Below are 21,336 nucleotides of genomic sequence, written 5' to 3'. Positions count from 1 at the left end.
CGGTAGATACTCTAGAGAGTGTGTGTGGGGACACAGTGAGAAGAATGGGTGGATCAACTTATTATATTAATAGTGCCCAATTCTCCATGCTGTTGAAGCACTTTAATATAATAACATAATTATTTTTTCAATAACTGATCTTGGCAGTGAAAGAAAAGGATAGAATAAAGAAGTTAAGGTAATAGCAAGAAAAACTTGATTTATAGGGGGTTTCAGCTTGGAACAAAAGTAGTTTCCATTTTGGCTTTTGTTGATAGTTTGGTTATTTGATTCTGTCACTAAAATTCTTGAGTTCTCTGTTTCCTGTTTCATAAACAGTAGATTGATTTATCTTCCCTATTTCTTAAAACAAGGTTGATGTTAAGATAATATTACAATGGCTTGACAAAATTTTGGACGAGTACAGAATATTATGGTCATCTTTTTCATTTAGTTCTCCCTAATTTCCCTGACAAATGTTGGATTTTCTTGACTTCTTGCTTTTAGAAGGGGATACATCAATCTCCTATTGTGTTTGTGATTGGTCAATTTCTTCTTGTAAGTCTGTCCACTTCCACTTCATACAGTTGTAGGGTTAGGTATATATAAATGATTCCTTTTTATCATTTTGCTGTAAGCCTCTTTATCTCAATTAGTGCTTATTGTCTTAATGTATTTAAGACCTACTGCGCTTTGTAGTAACTTTTGCAGACACTGCTCCTATTTTTGAAAATTTTGTTGATTTATTTGAAAGGCAGAGACAGAGAGAGCTTCCATTCACTGGTTAATGCCCTGAAATGCCTGCCGTGACTGGAACTGGGCCAGACTAAAACCAGAAGCTGGGCACTCAATCCACACCTCTAGATGTGTGTGGCAGGAACTCAGCTACAACTCAACATCACTGTACTCCATAGATTGTATTAATGGGAAGTTAGAATTAAAAGCTGAAGCTGGGAGTCAAAAATAGGTACTCTTATGTGGGATATGGGCATTCTAACCAGAATCTTAACTGCTAAGCGAAATGCCCAATCCAGTTATATAAACTTTTTGGATGTGTATTTGACATAAGGAATTTTAAAATTAATCAGTATGGCTGCCCTCTTGAACAATAAAAGGATCTTAGACCAATTAATTGTGATATTCTCCTTCCTTTTTATATGTTATTACTGTCTAATATTTTAGGTTCATCTTAATTTCATTCTGCTTGGGTATTCATTACACCAACCAAATTAGGCATTCATATGATTATTTGTAATCAGTGCTTGTTTAGATTTGACCATATCATTTTCAATTTCTTTGCAGACACTGCTCCTTGAACCCTACACCTTCCTTCAGTGTTCAATTTCTGTCTTGCTGAAGAACTTCCCTTATAATTCAGGAAGCTCATAAATCATAAACCTTTCCAACATCTGAATATGTCTTTATTTTGTCCTCCCTCTTTTGAGATAATTTATCTGGCAATGCAATTCTAGATAACAGACATTTTCCCTTCATATAGGGAAGATATTATTCTACTGTCCTCTCTTTTCAATTGTTCCTGTAGAGTTTTCTGTAGGTCTACGAATTGTCCCCATTGAGATAATTCAGTTTATTATCGGGTGCTTTTGATGTCATCTTCTTTTTCTCTTTGGGGCTCTGTAGTTTTACAATAACGTTTTACTTTCTCCTGTTTAGGACTTACTGTATTTCTTAAATCTGATGCTTTATTAATATATTAATTCTGGAAATCCCGTTATCTCTTTCTTTTTTTAATTTTTTATTTTTTGGACAGGCAGAGTGGACAGTGAGAGAGAGAGAGAGACAAAGAGAAAGGTCTTCCTTTACCGTTGGTTCACCCTCCAATGGCTGCAGCGGCGGCGTGCTGTGGCCGGCGCACCGCGCTGATCGGAAGCCAGGAGCCAAGTGCTTCCCTCCTGTTCTCCCATGTGGGTGCAGGGCTCAAGCACTTGGGCCATCCTCCACTGCACTCCTGGACCACAGCAGAGAGTTGGACTGGAAGAGGGGCAATTGGGATAGAATCCAGCACCCTGACCGGGACTAGAACCCTGTGTGCCGGCGCCGCAGGCAGAGGATTAGCTATTGAGCTGCGGTGGCGGCACGTTATCTATTTCAATATTGCCTCTTCCTCATTCTGTACTATATTCCCTGGGCATTTCTGTTAGATAGATATATCTGTGGTAGTTTTATGATGTGCCAATTTTGCTAAACTGAATATGCTTCCCAGAACTACCTTTTATAATTCTGGTTAGGAGTTGATCAGAACTACTAAGAGAAATTATTGGTCAGCACCGCGGCCCACTAGGCTAATCCTCCGCCTGTCCGTTGGGGCGCCGGATTCTGTCCCGGTTGCTCCTCTTCCAGTCCAGCTCTCTGCTGTGGCCTGGGAAGGCAGTGGAGGATGGCCCAGGTCCCTGGGCCCTGCACCCGCATGGAAGACCAGGAGGAAGCACCTGGCTCCTGATGGGCGCAGCGCACCATCCATTGGGGCCATTTGGGGAGTGAACCAACGGAAGGAAGACCTTTCTCTCTGTCTCTCTCTCTAACTCTGTCTGTCCAAAAAAAAATAATAATAATAAAGAAAGAAAGAAAGAAAGAAAGAAAGAAAGAAAGAAATTATTGTGATGCTGGGAGAGTTGAAGGAGAGACATGGACACATGGACCCAGATACTGTACAAGCCAAAAAGTGGCCCTGACTGGTATGGTGGATTTGTCATTGTTTTTCTTTAAGTATCTTTAATTCTTGTTCACTTATCTAATTTATTTTGGTTCTTTGTGTTATATACTGTTACACTAGTTCACTAGTTTTTCTATAACTCTTCTAATGAATTGTTTGCTTATATCTTATTCTAGAGGTTTATATTTTATTTATTTTTTATTTCAAGAAATCTTATTTAATTAAAAAATTCAAGGTCAGCGCTGTGGTGTAGTAGGTGTAGTAGGCTAAGCCTCCACCTGTGGTGTCGGCATCCCATATGGATGCCAGTTTGATTCTTGGCTGCTCCATTTCTGATCTAGCTCCCTGCTGATGACCTGGGAAAGCAGTAGAATATGGCCCAAGTGCTTGGGCCCCTATATCCATGTGGAAGACTTGGAAAAAGCTCCTGGCTCCTGGCTTTGAATCAGCCCAGCTCAGGCTGTTGCAGTCATCTAGGGAGTGAACCAGTGGATGGAAGAACTTTCTGTCTCTACCTATCTCTGTCTGTAACTCTATCTCTGAAGTAAATAAATAAAAATCTTATAAAAAATTCAAGAAATATTATTTACTTAAAACATTTACAAGTCTGTTTTAAAAATATATCTCTTTATTTCAGGTGATATCAACACCTCTTGTCTGCCCTTTAAATAGTTTATAGTTTATAAATGTGTGCATTTTATGATCTTTTCTAGGTTGTCTTATCCAAAATTCTTGAGATTTTAGTCCTTCAATTATTTTTGTGAACTATCATTCATATTGTTTCTTTAAATTTTTTATTCTTTCATTTTAGATTTTTATTTTTTATTTATTTGAAAGGGCAGAGTTACAGAGAGAGGAGGAGGAGGAGTAAGAGGAGGAGGAGGAGGAGGAGGAGGAGGAGGAGAAGAGAGAGAGATATCTTCTATCCACTGGTTCACTCCCCAAATGGCTACAATGGCCAGGGCTGGGCCAGACTAATGCTAGGAGCCTGGAGCTTCTTCTAGGTCTCCTATATGGATGCAGAGGCCCAAGCACTTGGGCCATCTTCTGCTGCTTTCTCAGGTGCATTAGCAGGGAGTAGGATTGGAAGTGGAGCAATTGGGTCTCGAACCACTGCCTATGAGGGATGCTGGCATTGCAGGCAGAGGCTTAGTCTTCTATGCCACAATGCTGGCCTTTGTTTATTTATTAATTTGGTGTGTTTACTCATCTTCAGAACTTTAATTGTAGAAATGCATTCGTTTGTTTCTTCTAGTTATCTTGGAAGTATAAGAGGCTTAGGACCAGTTTTTTTTTTTTTTTTTAAGTTTCTTAGTTTTGGAATTTTTGGACCATATAGATTGTGATTAAATTTGAACTTTAATCCTGAGAAAGACAACTGACAACTGAGGTTTCAGTTTCTTGTATGAGGGGCCAGCACTATGACATAGCAGGTAAAGCTGCCACCTGCAGTGCTGGCATCCCATATTGGGAGCCAGTTTGAGTCCTGGCTGCTCCACTTCCCATCCAGCTCTCTGCTATGGCCTGGAAAAGCAGTGGAAGATGGCCCAAGTCCTTGGGCCCCTGTACCCACATGGGAGACCCTGAAGAAGCTCCTGGCTCCTGGCTCCTGGCTTCGGATCGACGCAGCTCTGGCCATGGCGGCCAACTGGGGAGTGAATCAGTGGATGGAAGACCTCTCTCTCTTTTTCTCTGCCTCTGTCTTTCTGTAACTCTGCCTTTCAAATAAATTATAAATCTAAAAAAAATTCTTCTATGAAGTTTTTTTTTAAATTAGGTAGTAAAAATTTTCTCTGTGCCAATGGTGAATTTTTTTTTAGTCCTTGTCTTATGAAGGTTTTTCTCCTATGAAGAGCTTTGTGCAGGAGTCTCAGTTCTAACTGCATGGGCCCAGGACCCTCTCCTCTGGCCATAGGTAGATGTTTAAACCAATATCCTTGAATACCAGAACCAATAAACAAACTGACTCTGCCAAATTCTGTTGTGGGTGATCTACTGCTAGTTGTTGAGGATCTTTGGGCCTAAGATTCCTCATCAGCAGAAGTGAGGATAATTATTCCTAGCATAATGGGTTATTATGAGGATTAAATAAAATAACATATGTTATTACCTAGTCCAGGACCTCGCCTGAGAAAAATGCTTAAATGAGGTCAATTTCCTCTCTCTGTTCTTGGTAGTTGAAATAAAGTGTATTAACTTATGCAAATTGTGCTCCAGTGTAGGAGAGAACCCATCTCCTCGTACCCTTGCCAGCTTTGATATTAAAACAAATATTAAAATATTTTCTCATTTGTTTTACTTAGATTTTTCTTTGTTAATGAAGTGAAACATTTTTTCAGACCCTATTGATGGTAATCTAAAATTTTTCTGAAATGATTTCATTAAGGATCCGAAAAAATTCTTGTAAATTTTAATCCAATCATTTATTTTCTCTGAATTCATGTAAAAAATAGAGATAAGGATTGAAATGATGATTAAGAATCTGCGATGTGCCCAGGAATCTTCATTTTAAAGATCAGGTTAAAATGACTAACTTATTAAATCTAAGTTAAATTGGAATGTTATTTTCACCATCTAGGAAGGGAGGGCTGGGCAATGTGGTTGGGTTCAACCTGTGTCACTGCGGTCTCTTGACTGTGATGCCTTCTCCTTGAGGGGCCCTTTGAATCTTTCTATTCTCATTGTCTTCTCCATATCTCTTCTCCCTCTTATCTACCACTCCCTTTTAACTTGGTGAAATTTCTTAGTGCATTGGGTTGGAGAGTGAACCAATGGAAGGAAGACCTTCTCTTTGTCTCTGTCTCTCTCACTGTCTATAACTCTACCTGTCAAATAATAAAAAGTAAAAAAAGAAAAGCTCTAGATATTAGGCTAATGAAAATGTAAAGCTCTTTGTTTTTGAGAATGCTGCTGGAGGACTATGTATTCAGAGGTGTTTGTGTGTGTGTGTGTTGTTGGGGGGTCTATATGAAATGACGTTGATAAACTGGAGCTTGACTTGAAGATGATGAACAAAATGATGAAGGACCTGAAACCTGATGCAGTGCAAAAGAAACTCTAAAGATTTTGTCTGAAGAAGAGATGATAGAGATGAGAAATGTGAGATGATATTAAAAGAACTTCATTTGCAAGAGGGATTCATTTTTTTTTTGTAACTACAACTTAATTTTTTTCATATTTATTTGAGAGGCAGACATGCACACACACACACACACACAGAGGAGAGAGAGATGGCTTTCACCTTCTGGGTCATTCACCAAAGTCTCAGAACAGCCAGGGTTGGTCCTGGGTTGAAACCGGTAGCTGGGAACCAAATCCATGTTTCCTGTTAGGGTTCCAGGGACCCAATTACTGAACCATCCCTGCTGCCTTCCAGGGTCTGCATTAGTAGGAAGCTGGAGTTGGGAGTGGAGTTATGTGCTGAAACCTGGCACTCTGATATGGGATGTGGGTGTCTCAGCAGATGTATTAATTGTTAGGCCAATCACCTACTGTATATATAAAGTCCAGATACTAGAAATTTTTTTTTTAAATTTATTTGACAGAGTTAGTCAGTGAGACCGAGACAGACAGAAAGGTCTTCCTTCTGTTGGTTCACCCCCAAATGACTGCCACGGCTGGAGCTATGCCGATCTGAAGCCAGGAGCCAGGTGCTTCTTCCTGGTCTCCCATGCGAGTGCAGGGGCCCAAGCACTTGGGACATCCTCCACTACCCTCCCGGGCCACAGCAGAGAGTTGGACTGATAGAGGAGCAACCGGGACTAGAACCAGCACCCATATGGAATGCCGGTGCCACAGGCGGAGTATTAACCAAGTGAGCCACGGTGCCGGCCCTAGAAATAATTTTAATGGATAAGAATTACTGAGGGGCAAAATTTCCTTAGTCTAGATGCTGTTAGATTCTCCCTTATACACCAAAAAATAAAATAAAATAAAAGATAGTATAGGGTCCTCTTGTCACTGAAAAATAAGCAACAAAGAAATGACCACTGTACTTCATGATGGTGAAACTATGGAATATAACTTTAGGGTGGGCATAGTGTGAGTGGAGATCAAGGAGGCAGAGAATCAGGTTGCCTTCCGTATTGTAACCAGGATGTCAAATTTTCTGTTTTTGTGCTTGGGTTATACATAATAATTTGTGGGGAAACGAGGCTTTTTATTTCTAAATCAAATGAAATGAAATGAACCCAAACTAAATGAAACAAACAACCTTTCCAAGCCACAAGTCTGAAAATTACATTGTTGGAAAGAATTTGGGTCAAGGCAAACAGAAGCACACTGGCAGTCTGTCACAGAGTGAGGAGAGGATGCAAGCTCCTCAGCTCCTGGACCTGTGTTGTACTTATTTTCATCTGGCTAGTCTGTAAAATCTAGAAGGTAGAACTGGCAAAATTACATATATGTTAGCAGTAATCACATATAACTAAACAGTTTTTTTAACATGCTTTTTTTGAGGGGGTGCACTTTCCTACAAGCATAGACTGCTTGGCCAAAGGGAACTTCCTAGTTTAGTTCAATTTCTTCATTTTTTCAGAAGAAGAAACAGAAACATAGATGTGTCAAGTCACTTAGGATCACACAGAGCTCAGGCTTCCTGATACTAACATTCTCTGGAGTCTGGTTCCTTGCAGAGCTGGATGACTCTGCATTTCTGACCACAAGGAGAGAAGATAATTCTGCTTCAAGAGTGGATGATTATTTTGGACATGGAGCCTGTAATTGAAGATAATTCTGCTGAAATGAAATAAAAGTGAGAGATTATTGGATATTTATTCAAAAAGACAAGTGTAGGGACTCAGATGACATTGGGATTATATTTTATCTCCAACAATCAAAGAAAGGTGAAGGATATGTATATCATTCTGTGAGTATCTGGGGCTTAGTGAGAAGGCAATAATATAACTGATAGCTTGCTTTTCAGAGTATAAAATCATACAAAAGTAATTTTTATTGTAAAAGCAGAAGGAGCAATTTAAATTAAAAGGGGGATGCTTCTCTCTCTCTCTCTCTCTCTCTCTCTCTCTGTGTGTGTACTCAAATGGTGGACACTGGAAAGAGTAAACAATCATCAATCTATAATTTCGGCCAATAATTGTTATGGGGATGGGGATAGGGATGTAAGCTCCTGTAAGTTGGAAAAACAGTTTCCTGGGAAGACAGATCCTTAGACAGAATGGACAGGCCATCAACTATTGATGTTCTCTCATTTTGCTCCATGGGCCAAAAGGTAAACCATCCTTTACTAGTTTTGCTTTCACAAAACAACACTCTAATCTCATAACTCCAAAAACAAGGTGGAACATGAGTAGGATGAAAGGCAGATGTCTTGATAAAAACTTTTTTTTCCCTTATTCTACTTTGGTAGAAACCTTCCATAAATTCAGTTATCCCTTCAACACATGTTTCTTGGATAGCTACTCTGTACAAGAAATATAGGTGCTAAGTACTGTAGTATGATCATTTGAGTACTTCCAGATCTGGCTACTCAAAGTGTGATCCATGGACTAGCAACGTCAGTGTCACTGAGAACTTGCTAGAGGTTTCTATCCCAGAACTACTGAACCAGAATCAGCATTTTATTGAGAACCCCAAGTGAAAAGTGAAGCTACATGAAGCACTAACAAAGAGCTTTGTCATAGGGATTATTAGTTTGCGAAATCATACAATTGAGTGGAAAGTGAATCTCTCAAGAGTACTCGAAATGATTAGCTTCTTTATTCTTTTTGGAACCCAAGGTGACTTCACCTCAGCAAGAACTGATGGAATTAATGTCATTTTGTTCCATTAAGATCTATAGCTTAGGGAAGGGCATTCGTGTTTTATGGGGCAGGGCTGCAGTAGAATAATAAAAAGTGTTGCTCAGTAGTTCCTATAAGACATTTCCCTGAAATAGCTCATTGGACCTTGGGCCTTGTGGAACTGGAGGGCCCAAGTTACTTGGACAAGTGCATGAAGAGTTAGGTTTTGTAGCCTGAGGAAAGTTGGGTGACATGCGCTTGTAGCCACAGCATAGATCTTATAGTAGGTTCTGACTTTTATTTTCCCTCCCATTGCATTTTCAAACATTTATAAAGCATACTTCTATTTCTGTTCATCCGACACTTGTTCCAGTTGGTGTCTTGGGCATAATAGCATTACTATTGCAATTTCACACTCTGTATGTGAGGTGATAGTTCACTGAGCCTATGGGGCTCCTGTCAGAAAGGAGATTTGAATACTCATTGCAGTAAGCAGCAGACACATGGCCAGGTCCCAGTGTTTGCAGGCTTGCTTATATCATACCCAACTGGAAGGCAGTGGAATTTGGGCTGAACCTGGAATTTGGGTTGAATGAGAGCATCTCCAGAGGATCTCTCAGCGACTCTGACTCTCTTATTCTTTTCTTCTAGGCATATTTTCTTTTCTTTCTTTTTTTAGAAAACTTTCATTTAATAAATAGAAATTTTGAAACTACAACTTTTGGATAATAGCAGTTTTTCCCCCCATAACCACCCTCCCACCCACAAACCATCCCATCTCCTACTCCCTCTCCCATCCCATTCTTCATTAAGATTCATTTTTAATTATCTTTATATACAGATGACCAACTTAGTATATACTAAGTAAAGATTTCAACAGATTGCACCCACACAGACACACAAAGTATTAAGCACTGTTTGAATACTAGTTTTACCGTTAGTTCGCATAGCGCAACATGTTAAGGACAGAGATCCTACATAGGGAGTAAGTGCACGGTGACTCCTGTTGTTGATTTACCAATTGACACTCTTATTTCTGACGTCAGTAATCACTCAAGGGTCTTGTCATGGGCTGCCAAGGCTATGGAAACCTCTTGAGTTCACAAACTCTGATCATATTTAGACAAGGCCATAATGGAAGTGGAAGTTCTCTCCTCTCTTCAGAGAAAGGTACCTCCTTCTTTGATGGCCCGTTCTTTCTGCTGGGATCTCACTCACAGAGGTCTTTCATTTAGGTCATTCTTCTGCCTCCTGGGCATATTTTGAAACATCCAGACTTTGTTATTGAAGAGATGGCTGACTTATCAGTGCTCTATGATGAAGATAACTACAGCTTTCCTTTTGTGAAATAAGTTGCTCAAATGACTTCCTATACACTTTGTTTTTATCTCCAATTTTTTTATTTTGAAACTTTTTCAATTTTTTTTTTTTTTTGACAGGCAGAGTTAGACAGTGAGAGAGAGAGAGAGACAGAGAGAAAGGTCTTCCTTTTTACGTTGGTTCACCCCCCAAGTGGCCGCTACAGCTGGTGTGTTGTGGCCTGTGCGCCGTGCAGATCCAAAGCCAGGAGCCAGGTGCTTCCTCCTGGTCTCCCATGGGGTGCAGGGCCCAAGCACTTGGGCCATCCTCCACTGCCCTCCCGGGCCACAGCAAAGAGCTGGACTGGAAGAGGAGCAACCAGGACTAGAACCCCGGGGTGCTGGCGCCGCAGGCGGAGGATTAGCCTAGTGAGCTATGGCGCCGGCGGAAACCTTTTCTAATCTGTAGAAAAGTAGAAACAAGAGTATAATGAGGCCAGCGCCGCAGCTCACTAGGCTAATATTCCGCTTTGCGGCACTGGCACACTGGGTTCTAGTCCCTGTCAGGGCGCCGGATTCTGTTCCAGTTGCCCCTCTTCCAGTCCAGCTCTCTGCTATGGCCCGGGAGTGCAGTGGAGGATGGCCCAAGTCCTTGGGCCCTGCACCCGCAGGGGAGACCAGGAGAAGCACCTGGCTCCTGGCTCTTGGCTTTGGATCGTGCGATGTGCCGACTGCAGTGCGCTAGCTGCAGCGGCCATTGGAGGGTGAACCAACGGCAAAGGAAGACCTTTCTCTCTATCTCTCTCTCTCAGTGTCCACTCTGCCTGTCAAAAAAAAAAAAAAAAAAAAAAAAAAAGAGTGTAATGAACATTGAAATATTCTTTTTTTTTTTATTTTTTTATTTTTGACAGGCAGAGTGGACAGTGAGAGAGAGAGACAGAGAGAAAGGTCTTCCTTTGCCGTTGGTTCACCCTCCAATGGCCGCCGCTGCAGCCGGCGCACCGCGCTGATCCGATGGCAGGATCCAGGATCCAGGTGCTTTTCCTGGTCTCCCATGGGGTGCAGGGCCCAAGCACCTGGGCCATCCTCCACTGCACTCCCTGGCCATAGCAGAGAGCTGGCCTGGAAGAGGGGCAACCGGAACAGAATCCGGCGCCCTGACCGGGACTAGAACCTGGTGTGCCGGCGCCGCAAGGTGGAGGATTAACCTATTGAGCCACCGCGCCGGCGAAATATTCTTTTAATCAGCTCATCTCAGTTAGGAATGTTTAAAACATTTTTTAACAAAGAACCTAGATGAAGTGTCTCGCAGAATGGCATGCATTTGGATTTGTCTCTTTTCTCAGGTTGGATATTTCTTGGCAAGAACATGTCAATGACATTGTGTACTTCTTTCTCTATCACATTAAGAAGTATGTCACAACATTTTGTTCCATTAATGATGATGTTAATTTTGATCACTTGGCTTAGATGACGTTTGTGAGATCTCTATTGCATGGTCCCTTTTCCCCTTTCTAATTAATATCTGTTGATATTTGTAAAGCACATGAATAGACTGTTTCTCAATAAATCTTCAACCAATGGGCTTAGCACTTAGTAACAACATGTGATTGAATAAATTATAAAACTGAGGATTACCAAATGGTTATTAATTAATTCTGTAATTTCTTCTATATTTTTTAGCTGGCATTCTTTTTTAAAAAGATTTATTTATATATTTGAAATTCAGAATTCTAGAGAGGGAGGGAGGGAGGTAGGGATGAGGGAGAGAGAAAGAGGAAAAGAAGAGATATCTTCCATCTGCTGGTTCACTTCCCAGATGGCTGCAATAGTTAGGGTTGGGCAAGGTTAAATCTAGGAGCCAGGAGCTTCTTCCAGGTCTCCTACTTGGGTGGCAGGGACCCAAGTACTTGGCCCACCTTTTTCTGTTTTTCCCAAGCCATTAGCAGTGAGTTGGATTGGTAGTACAGCAGCTGGTACACAAACTAGTGCCCACATGGGATGCTAGCCTAGCAGGTGATGGCTTTACCCGCTGTGCCACACGCTGGCTCTGGCTCATATTCTTTCGTAAACAAGAGCTTCTCTCTCCACCACTTTTTCTCTGTCTGTTTCTGCCTCAATCTCTGTCTCTTCATCTGCCTGTCTTCTGTCTGTATCTCCCTCATTTCTGAGTATTGCCATGGAATTACAGACTCCCTTTCTTTCTTTCTTTTTTAAAATTCCATTGTTTTAGCGAGCTTTCTGTGGCTTAAACAGGAAACTTGATACTGGGTAATTTGTAGAGGTTATAGGTTTATTTTAGTTCTTATTTGTGACACCAGGATCTGCTTAGCTTCTGGTGAGGACCCCATGGCAGAAAGTGGAAGAGCAAGTGGGCACTTATGGAAGAGAGGAACAGGGGCTGAATTCCCAAAATAGCTAACTCATTCCTGAAAGAAAATTCATTCACAAGGGCTCTACCCCTGAGACTCAAACCTCCCATGAGGTCCCACATCCCAACACTGTTTCACTGAGGACCAAGACTCAGTATGACTTCTGGTGGGGACAAACCCACCATATATTCTCCAAGAATATGGATGCAAAAATCCTCAAATAAATACTAGTAAAGTGAATATAACAACATATCAAAAGGGATAATATATCATGACCAGAAATACAAGTAGGATTTACTACAGGAATACACAATGGTTCAGTGTTTAAAAATAAATGTCAATCTGTCTTATTAATTGACAAAAGAAGAGAAAAATATGATAATTTCCACAGAAATGGTTTTTGATAAAATTTGTCAATCTGTTCATAATAAGCAGTTTCAGTAAATTAATAATGGAAAGCTTTTCACCCTAATAAGTGACATCTATACTAGTAATAACTTTGTTGGTGAAAACTCAATGCTTTCTTCTAAAATTGGAAGCAAAAGAAAATATATGGTTTTATTACTAGGATTCAACATCATACTAGAAATTTTAATGCAATAAAACAAGAAAAAGAAATTAGAAACATAGATATTGTAAAAAAAGTGCTCACAAATTACATGATTTCTATGTTAAGAATTCCACAGAAGCTACATAAAAACAATTGGAGTTGTTGAGCTATTCTAGAAAGAAAATAGAATAGAAGGTCAACAAAATCCATTGCATTGCTGTGAACAATTAGAAATTGAAACAGAAAGTAGCATTTTTAATAGAACCAAAATAAATAATAAATAAAAATAAATTACATGTGACTCTTTGTGTAATTTACCATAAAAAAACTGCTGAAAGAACTCAGAGAATACCTAAATAAATGTAATATTTTACCACACTTACAGATTGGAAAACTATAGATAGTAAAGATGTCATATAAATTTTTCCCGTATTGATCTATAGGAATAAAATTTCCAATTAGGTTCCTAGCAGGTTTGTTTTTATAGAAATCTATCAGCCAATTCTCAAATGTATGTGTGAGATTAAGGAACTAGAAATGCCAAACCAACTTTGAAAATGAACCACGAAGTTAGAGGGTTTACTTTACTTGATTACAAGGAATAGCATAAAACTACAGTACTCAAGAGAGCCTTGTCTTGGAGACAGATAAGCAGACTAAAATTGAGTCCAGAAACTGACTCATATATATTTTCCAATAGAGGTACAAAACCAATTCAGTCTCTTCAACAAACAGTGCTGAAATAAGTAAATATCCATATATAACAAAATAACTCTCAATTTATGCTCTTATTACTTCATGTATAAAATTAACTTAAAACTAATCATAGGAATAAATGTAAAATCTGAAACTAGAAAATTTATGGGAGGAAATATAGTAAAGCATTCTTTGTGCCTTTGGGTTAGGCAAAAAAATTTTTAAAGTTTTTTTTTGTTTTTTATCTTAAAATATTGCAAATAATAATACAGAAGTGTATAAAGAATAGTTCAAACAACACATATAGATGTAACAATTACTAACATTTTGCCATATTCACTTGATAATATAAACATTATATATACATATGTAGACACACATGCATACTATTTTTTGAAATGGGATGGATATATTAATATCACATAATGTAGGATTCATGACAATGATTCTAAAATGAAGAAATAAGAGTATATCATTATGTAAAGGCTATAATTCAGTAAAGACAGCATTTATAAACATCTATATGCCAAATAGGGGCCGGTATTGTGGCATAGCAGGTAAAGCCTCTGCCTGCAATGTGGACATCCCATATGGGCACCAGTTTGAGTCCGGACTGCTCCCTGCTAATGCTTCTGGGAAAGCAGAAGATGATCCAAGTGCTTTGGTCCCTGCCATACATGTGAGAGACCTAGAAGAGGCTCCTGGCTCCTGGCTTCAGCCTAGCCCAGCCCTGGCTGTTGCAGCCATTTGGGAAATCAACCAGTGGATGGAAGACCTCTCTGTCTCTTCTTCTCTGTGCAAATCTGCTTTTCAAACAAATAAAATAAAGCTTAAAAAAATCTATAAACCGAATAACACCACATCCATACAAATATATCATTTTGCTAAGTAAAATAAACCAACACAAAAGACAAATAGCACATATACGAGGAAACATAATGCTGTCCAGTTCCACCTACCATGTTGCAAAAATGTCAGAATTTCATTCTTTTTATGTTTGACTAATATCATATTGTGTGTATATATATGTATATATAATCACATTTTCTTTATCCATTAATCCATTGATGGACATCTAGGTTGATTCCATATCTGCTGTTTGAGTTGAGCTGTGATAGACACAGGAGTGCTGCTATCTCTTTCATATGCTGATTTTTATCTCCTTAGGGTCACTTGGAAGATCTATGCTAGTCTTTATAGGAATGTGCATACTGTTTTCTATAATGACTACACTAATTTGCATTTCCATCAACTATGTATCAGGGTTCCCTTTTTGCCATATCCTCACCAGCATTTGTTTTGTTTTTTGACATTTTCATAACCATTCTAACTGAAGTGAGATGATACCTGATTGTGGTTTATATTTGCATTTCCATGATGGCTGATGATCCTTTTTTATGTTTGTTGCCCATTTGCTTTTCTTTTTTTGAAAAATGTCTATTCAGACCCATTGCCCATTTCTTAATTGGATTGTTTGTTCTGTTGTTGAATTTCTTGAGCTCCTTATATATTCTGGATATTAATCCTTTATAAGATGCATAGTTTGCAAGTTTTTCCTCCTATTCTAGTATGATATAATCCTATTTATTTATTTTTGCATCTGTGGCCTATCCATTTGGGGTCTTATTCAAATAATAGTTGCCAGTGCTATTGTCTTTGAATGTTTCTCCTCTGTTTTTTCCTCTAGTAATTTCGTAGTTTCAGATCTTACATTTAGACCTTTGATCCATTTTCAGTTGATTTATGTATGGGGTGTAGGGCAGGGGTCTTGTTTCGAATCTCTCTATTTGGAAATCCAATTTTCCCAACACCACTTATTAGAGAAATGATCCTTTCTTCAGGGAATATCTTTAATACATTTTCAAAGAAACGCTGGTTATAAATGTGTCAATTGTTAAATCAACAACAGGAGTCACTGTGCACTTGCTCCCCATATAGGACCTCTGTCCTTAATGTGCTGTACAATGCGAATTAACGGTATAACTAGTCTTCAAATGGTACTTTATACTTTGTGTGTCTGTATGGGTGTGAACTGTTGAAATCTTTGCTTAGTATAGAGTTGATTTTCTGTATATAAAAATAATTAAAAATGAATCTTAATGAAGAATGGGATGGGAGAGGGAGTAGGAGGTGGGATGGTTTGGGGGTGGAAGGGCGGTATGGGGTAAGAACTGCTAAAATCCAAAAGTTGTACTTATAAAATTTATACTTATTAAATAAAAGCTTCCTATAAAAATTCAGGAAACCTAGAAGGTAGGATTTTTTTTACTTACCATATTGAAGATAAAAATTTCATGAATTTATTATGCACAAATGAGGGTACTTCAAAAAGCTTGTGGAAATGCAATTAAAAGGTTTATTTTGGTATAAAATATTTTTAAATCTTGTGCATGGAGGGGACTTCAAAAATTTATGGGCAATATGGTTTATGGAAAAACTATGTGTGGGTTTCAAAATGCTGTTGCTCCAAAATAAACTTATCTTCTAATCCTAAAATAAATAAATAAATGTGTGAATTTTTTTCTGAGATTTCTATTCTGGTCCATTGGTCTGTATGTAGCCAAAAATTTCTAAGATATAACACTAAAAGTGTGACCTGTTTTATTTATTTATTTTAGATCAATAAGTTTGCTATCACTTTTTTTAAAAAAGATTTATTTATTTATTTGAAAGAGTTACACACAGAGAGAAGGAGAGGCAGAGAGAGAGAGAGGTCTTCCATCTGCTGATTCACTCCCCACAGATCTGAAGCTAGGAGCCAGGAGCTTCCTCTGGGTCTCCCAGGTGAGTGCAGGGGCCCCAAGGACTTGGGCCATCTTCTACTGCTTTCACAGGCAATAGCAGAGACCTGGATGGGAAATGGAACAACAGAGACTTGAACCGGTGTCCATATGGGATGCCAGCACTGCATGCGGCAGTTTTACTCGCTAGGACACAGCGCTGGCCTCAACCTATTTTAAAAATGGATAATTTGCCTTTGTTAAAATTGAGGTTTCTACTCAATAGATAAAAGAGTGAAAAGACAAGGCACATTCTAGGAAACCATATTTATAAATCACACAACTGGTAAAGAACTTTGGCCCAATATTTATACAAATATCCTCTTTAACATTAAAAAATTCACAGCACTACAAAAAATTGCTTTTCTCACTAAACTTAGCTTTTGTTTTGGAAAATAGAGTTATTTCATGTAGAATTGTATTTATATTAATATGATATGTTATTGTTATTTTAATTGGATTAATACATCACTATTATATTAATAATTATATCAATCCTATTAAGAATAATGTTATTTATTATTGATATAAATTATCAACAATTCTATGAGTAACTATAAAACTGCTTATTATAAAAATCTCATTTTTAATGGTGATTATCATTAATATTGATGGATATAACTCACATAACCAAAAGTACTTTGAGGTCCTCTTTAAATTTTTGTTTATTTTTTAAAAATTATTTGAACTGCTGATTCATTCCCTTATGTCCACAACAGCTGTGGCTTGGCCAGGCTGAAGCCAGGAGCTGGGAACCCGATCTGGGTATGTCACATGAGTGGCAGGGACTCAATCATTTTGAGTCATTATCTGCTGAGGGAAGTCTTCATTAGAGTGTTAAGGGAACCTGAGACCAAAAACTGTTTTCAATCATTGTTTCTCAACAAAAGTCTGAGAATCACATTTTTGGTAATCATATCAGCTACATGCTCTGTGGGGGAAAGATGATTGTGCAAAGCAGGCAAAAGTTATTTTAGGATCACTTTGGCTTTCATTAAATGCAAGAACTGGGCCTGATCTCATATGCCCCCAAATGCTACTTTCTCACAATTGTTCTTGTTTAGACTCATCGGCAACACCCCTTATTGCAGCAGGTATTTTAGAAACTCTTAATTCCAGGCCAGTGTGGTGTGAAAAGATGTGCCTTCCTAGGTAAGTCAGAATTGCTTAGGGTGCTTTGGCTTCTGGTAAGTTGGTGAGCTATATACTGTTGTGCTCACCTGTTCAGTTTTGCATTCCTGGATCTGGAATCTCAGCCAAGAAAACTTTGTGTGTGTGTGTGTGTGTGTGTGTGTTTTGCAACTGTCAGTCACTGGGAAGGGTAGTTCTTTGCAGCTTGCTAAAGAAAGCATCTGGTTACTTTGCTTCTTTACTCCTGCTGACTAATTGCTGATTGAAGCTCTGCGTTTGCTTGGCTGTCACATTTCCCCACTGTCTTAACCTTTTCTGGCACTCCTCCACAGAGTGCAGTCTGGGAAATATTAGATGTAAATGAAGATAAAAATGTCTCTGAGATGGATTTTCTTCTGAAATATTTGCAAGAGGGGAGTAGGTGGGAGAAAAACTAAATGTCAGCAATAAATACGTTGCAGATTTCAACAAAGGAAGTGCTTCAGAGATGTCTTGCTTTGCCATTTCAGATTATGGAACTGGCTAATTGTCCCACTTGAAAGAGGAATATGATGGGTCCTAAAAATGAGTTTTAAATTATGAAGGAAATCTGAAGTTTTGATAAGATGATTGGCTCACTGAAATATTTATTGAGTGCCTGTGGTTGTCAGAGTTGATTCTGTCTGCCGCAGATTAAAAATCAGTGGCGGGCCGGCGCCGCGGCTCACTAGGCTAATCCTCCACCTTGCGGCGCCAGCACACCGGGTTCTAGTTCCGGTCGGGGCGCCAGATTCTGTCCCAGTTGCCCCTCTTCCAGGCCAGCTCTCTGCTGTGGCCCGGGAGTGCAGTGGAGGATGGCCCAAGTCCTTGGGCCCTGCACCCCATGGGAGACCAGTTGAAGCACCTGGCTCCTTCCTTCGGATCAGCGCGGTGCGCCAGCCGCAGTGCGCTGGCTGCAGCGGCCATTGGAGGGTGAACCAATGGCAAAAGGAAGACCTTTCTCTCTGTCTCTCTCTCACACTGTCCACTCTGCCTGTCAAAAAAAAAAAAAAAATCAGTGGCATGGTTAGAATTCTTGCTTTCACAGCAGATCTTAAAGAAGAAGCTAGGAACTTAATTCCTGTCAAGAATGGGTAATTCCTATTCATTTTTTAACCCTCACAATAAATGCCACTTTATCGAAGAACCATTAGATCAAGACATCTACACTTCCATAATTTGAAAATATGACATTTGAAAATATTGCCATTGTCCTCCATAGTGGTTGTACCCATTTATACTCTGCACAGCAGTAATGAGAATGTAAGTCAAGGCCTGTTGATTAAGAATCACTGGGAGGATAAGCTGATGTGGGCTGGGGAAGGATAAGCAGGCAGTGGGGGCTGCTGAGGTGATGGCTGCTGTGGGAAGGGAAGGCCAGGGTGCTGTAAGGATGTGGGGCAGAGGCCTCTCAACCAGCCGTGGAGCCAGGGAAAGATTCTTAGACATCTAAGCTGACATGTAATGTGAGAACTGGAGGATGTTTTGGAATTATCCATTTCATTTACTCAGCGTGATGCTGCTGTCTTTTTGAATCTCTAGTATTCCTTTAAAGAAGAGCCCTTTATATTTAATTCTGCCTACCAAAAGAGGAGGCATGGATAATATTGTAAAAGTTCTGTAGACTTAAATATGTGTTACTTGATATCATAATAATAAAGAAAAATATGCAATTTTAAATGATTAGTTTATTTGAACAAGTAATCCATTATATGGTTCAAAATACAAAAGGTACACAAAAACATACGGTGAAAAATTTCCCTTCTACTTGCCCCCTAGCCATCTAGTTCATTCTGTGGAAAAAATCAAGGGTCCATTATTTTCGTGCTTCCTTCTGGAGATTGTTCATGCATAAAATGAACAAACACACACACAAATACACATTTATATGTATGTGTATATAATTTTCCCTTTTTTTCCTTGTAAGTGATGAAAACAGATAGCACTTCCTCATTCGTTTACATTCCACTTTAAGAGATCCCATTAGCAATTACTTAGTCTCCTATTGATGGTTATTTGCATTGCTTCCAATCCTTTGCTCTTAAAATATGCTACCGTATGCGAATGTCTGCAGGATAAATTCCTAGGTGTGAAATTTCTGGACCAAAGTATCCAAACTTCTGTAATTTTGAAAAATACTGGCAAATATCTCTACCCCTCCACAGAGTGTGCCAATTTATAATCTCTGTATGAACATATGAGAATACAATCTAAGACTCACAGAGCAGAATTTTGGGAATGGGAATTGGAGAAAATAATTGCACAACAGCAGCAACCACTCAAGCTTCTAATAAGTATGATCTAGTTGTGGTGGATGCCAGTTCCCACGTGATTGAATCTGAGAGGTAGCTGCTGGCACCAGCTTAATATGGATGTGTGGTCAGCACAGAATATTCACATGAGAGCCAACAATGGGAGAGGCCAAATGTTATATGAGGCTCAGAGAACAAAGAACAAATATAATGTGAATTTTATAATAAAGTTATATTTTTACATTGTTATAATTAAAAGTCTCAGGCTCATCAGCTTTGGGAGTTTAGGTGGATTATCATTAATTTCAATACAAAATTATCATTGGCTGTGAGCTCCCACCTGACTGAATAGAGTGCCGTCTTTTATAGGCCTCTTACTCAAATATTTCTGGGCTTCTCAGGGGTGTGCACAGTTGCTAATGCATCAGTCCTGACCACTGATCATAGCCTGGCTTGTCCAGCTACAACTCTGTGGTCCCAGACCTCTGTTGCTGTAGAGACGGGATTATGCTCTGGTGCTGTTATGGGTATTGTCCCCCATGCCTGAAAGTTTGTGTGTTGGATGTTAGTGCCAGGAGAACTCAATTACCAAATCTTCAAGGCAGAGTCTTCATGACCATCACCTATTTCTCTACAGTATTCATACACTTCTATGGGCCTACAGGTCCTAGGACAAAGTCCTTCTTTACCTTATAGGATGACAGCCAAGCCTCTTTCAAGATAATGGGAGCATTCCAATCTCTATTATGATTGACTTTAGGAGTGTTGCAGTGCCCAGTGATGCACAGTTTCTGAGACCCCATTTCCTCTGATACTCAGAACCTGTTACCTGCCCAGTTTATGCCAGGATCTTCCTACCCTTTGTGGTGTCATTCCCTTTCTCCTGTTCCACATTGATGCCACCTGAGAGGGTCTCCCATTGTGGAAAGGCTCAAATACTGTACCATTAGGCTTTCAACTCCCGTGTAAAGGAGGGGACTCAAATATATAAGTACAGAAAGAATTAGGTCCAACTTCCATTGTTGGACCATCTGATCCCAAGGTCCTGCCCAACAAAGACATCTAATAACATCAATAATAAAGACTGAAATCAAATAAAGAGTGAACTTCTGAATGGAAAAATTGATAACACTTTGGAATTTTTTTTGAGAGGAATTATAGACAATCATATTTCTGTTCCACTTTAAAGTGCCTAAACTATATTTAACTGCTTTAAAAAGGTACAAATAAAATGTCCCTAGTACTTACATATCTTGGATCATCAACCCATTTGATGGCAAATGCATGTGCGTGTGCGTGTGTGTGTCTGTGTGTCTGTGTGTATCTCCAAATTATTATCCTGGGAAAATTATGAACTTAGGAAGTCATTTCACTGAACCTTGGTGTGCTTCAGGAACCTACAGACTTCTAGGTGGAGTGGAGGTAAAGACATTCCAAAAGTTTTCCCTGAGGAGAAAAGATGATATTGAGTTAGGATTAGGAGGACTTCGGTCTTATTGTGAGGCCTGAAATTCTGGCAGGAGGAATTTAAGTAATCACATATTGAGTCATCTATATATATTTTTCCTTGTTGCTTGTCCTTTGTGTTTTCTCATTCTGCTTCTTTTTTTTTTCCTTTGAACAATCAAGTACCAAAGACCAATTTTAAAGTTTATAAAGTTTGAGACTTGAAGGGGACAGGTCAAGAAGGCCATCTTCCTGGTTTTGCATCTAGCCATTGGTCAAAGACTTAAAGAATCCTTTGTGCCTTAACAGCATTAAGAATTCCATTTAGAATATGGGTGCAGTTAGTAATAAGCTATGATTTTTCCCAGAATGATCCACATGCATCTTTCTCCTGTGGGT

At 39.2% G+C, this 21,336-nt stretch overlaps 1 long non-coding RNA gene across 3 annotated transcripts in view; it reads left to right on the top strand.

Moving 5' to 3' along the window:
- Positions 1-15,982: 15,982 nt before the first annotated feature.
- Positions 15,983-21,336, top strand: part of LOC149122690 (uncharacterized) — an 86,753-nt gene continuing 81,399 nt past the window's right edge. For 2 of the 3 annotated variants that reach the window (XR_016219803.1, XR_016219804.1), the window contains exon 1: positions 15,984-16,094. This is a non-coding gene — a long non-coding RNA (uncharacterized LOC149122690). Of the gene's footprint in view, positions 16,095-21,336 lie in introns of all 3 variants that reach the window. The other variant, XR_016219805.1, reaches the window with a different exon arrangement.

This window comes from Oryctolagus cuniculus, chromosome 13, assembly GCF_051225735.1.
Source record: "Oryctolagus cuniculus isolate XC-2025 breed Fujian yellow rabbit chromosome 13, ASM5122573v1, whole genome shotgun sequence".
Taxonomy (NCBI): domain Eukaryota; kingdom Metazoa; phylum Chordata; class Mammalia; order Lagomorpha; family Leporidae; genus Oryctolagus; species Oryctolagus cuniculus.
This window is presented reverse-complemented; position numbering and strand designations above follow the sequence as displayed.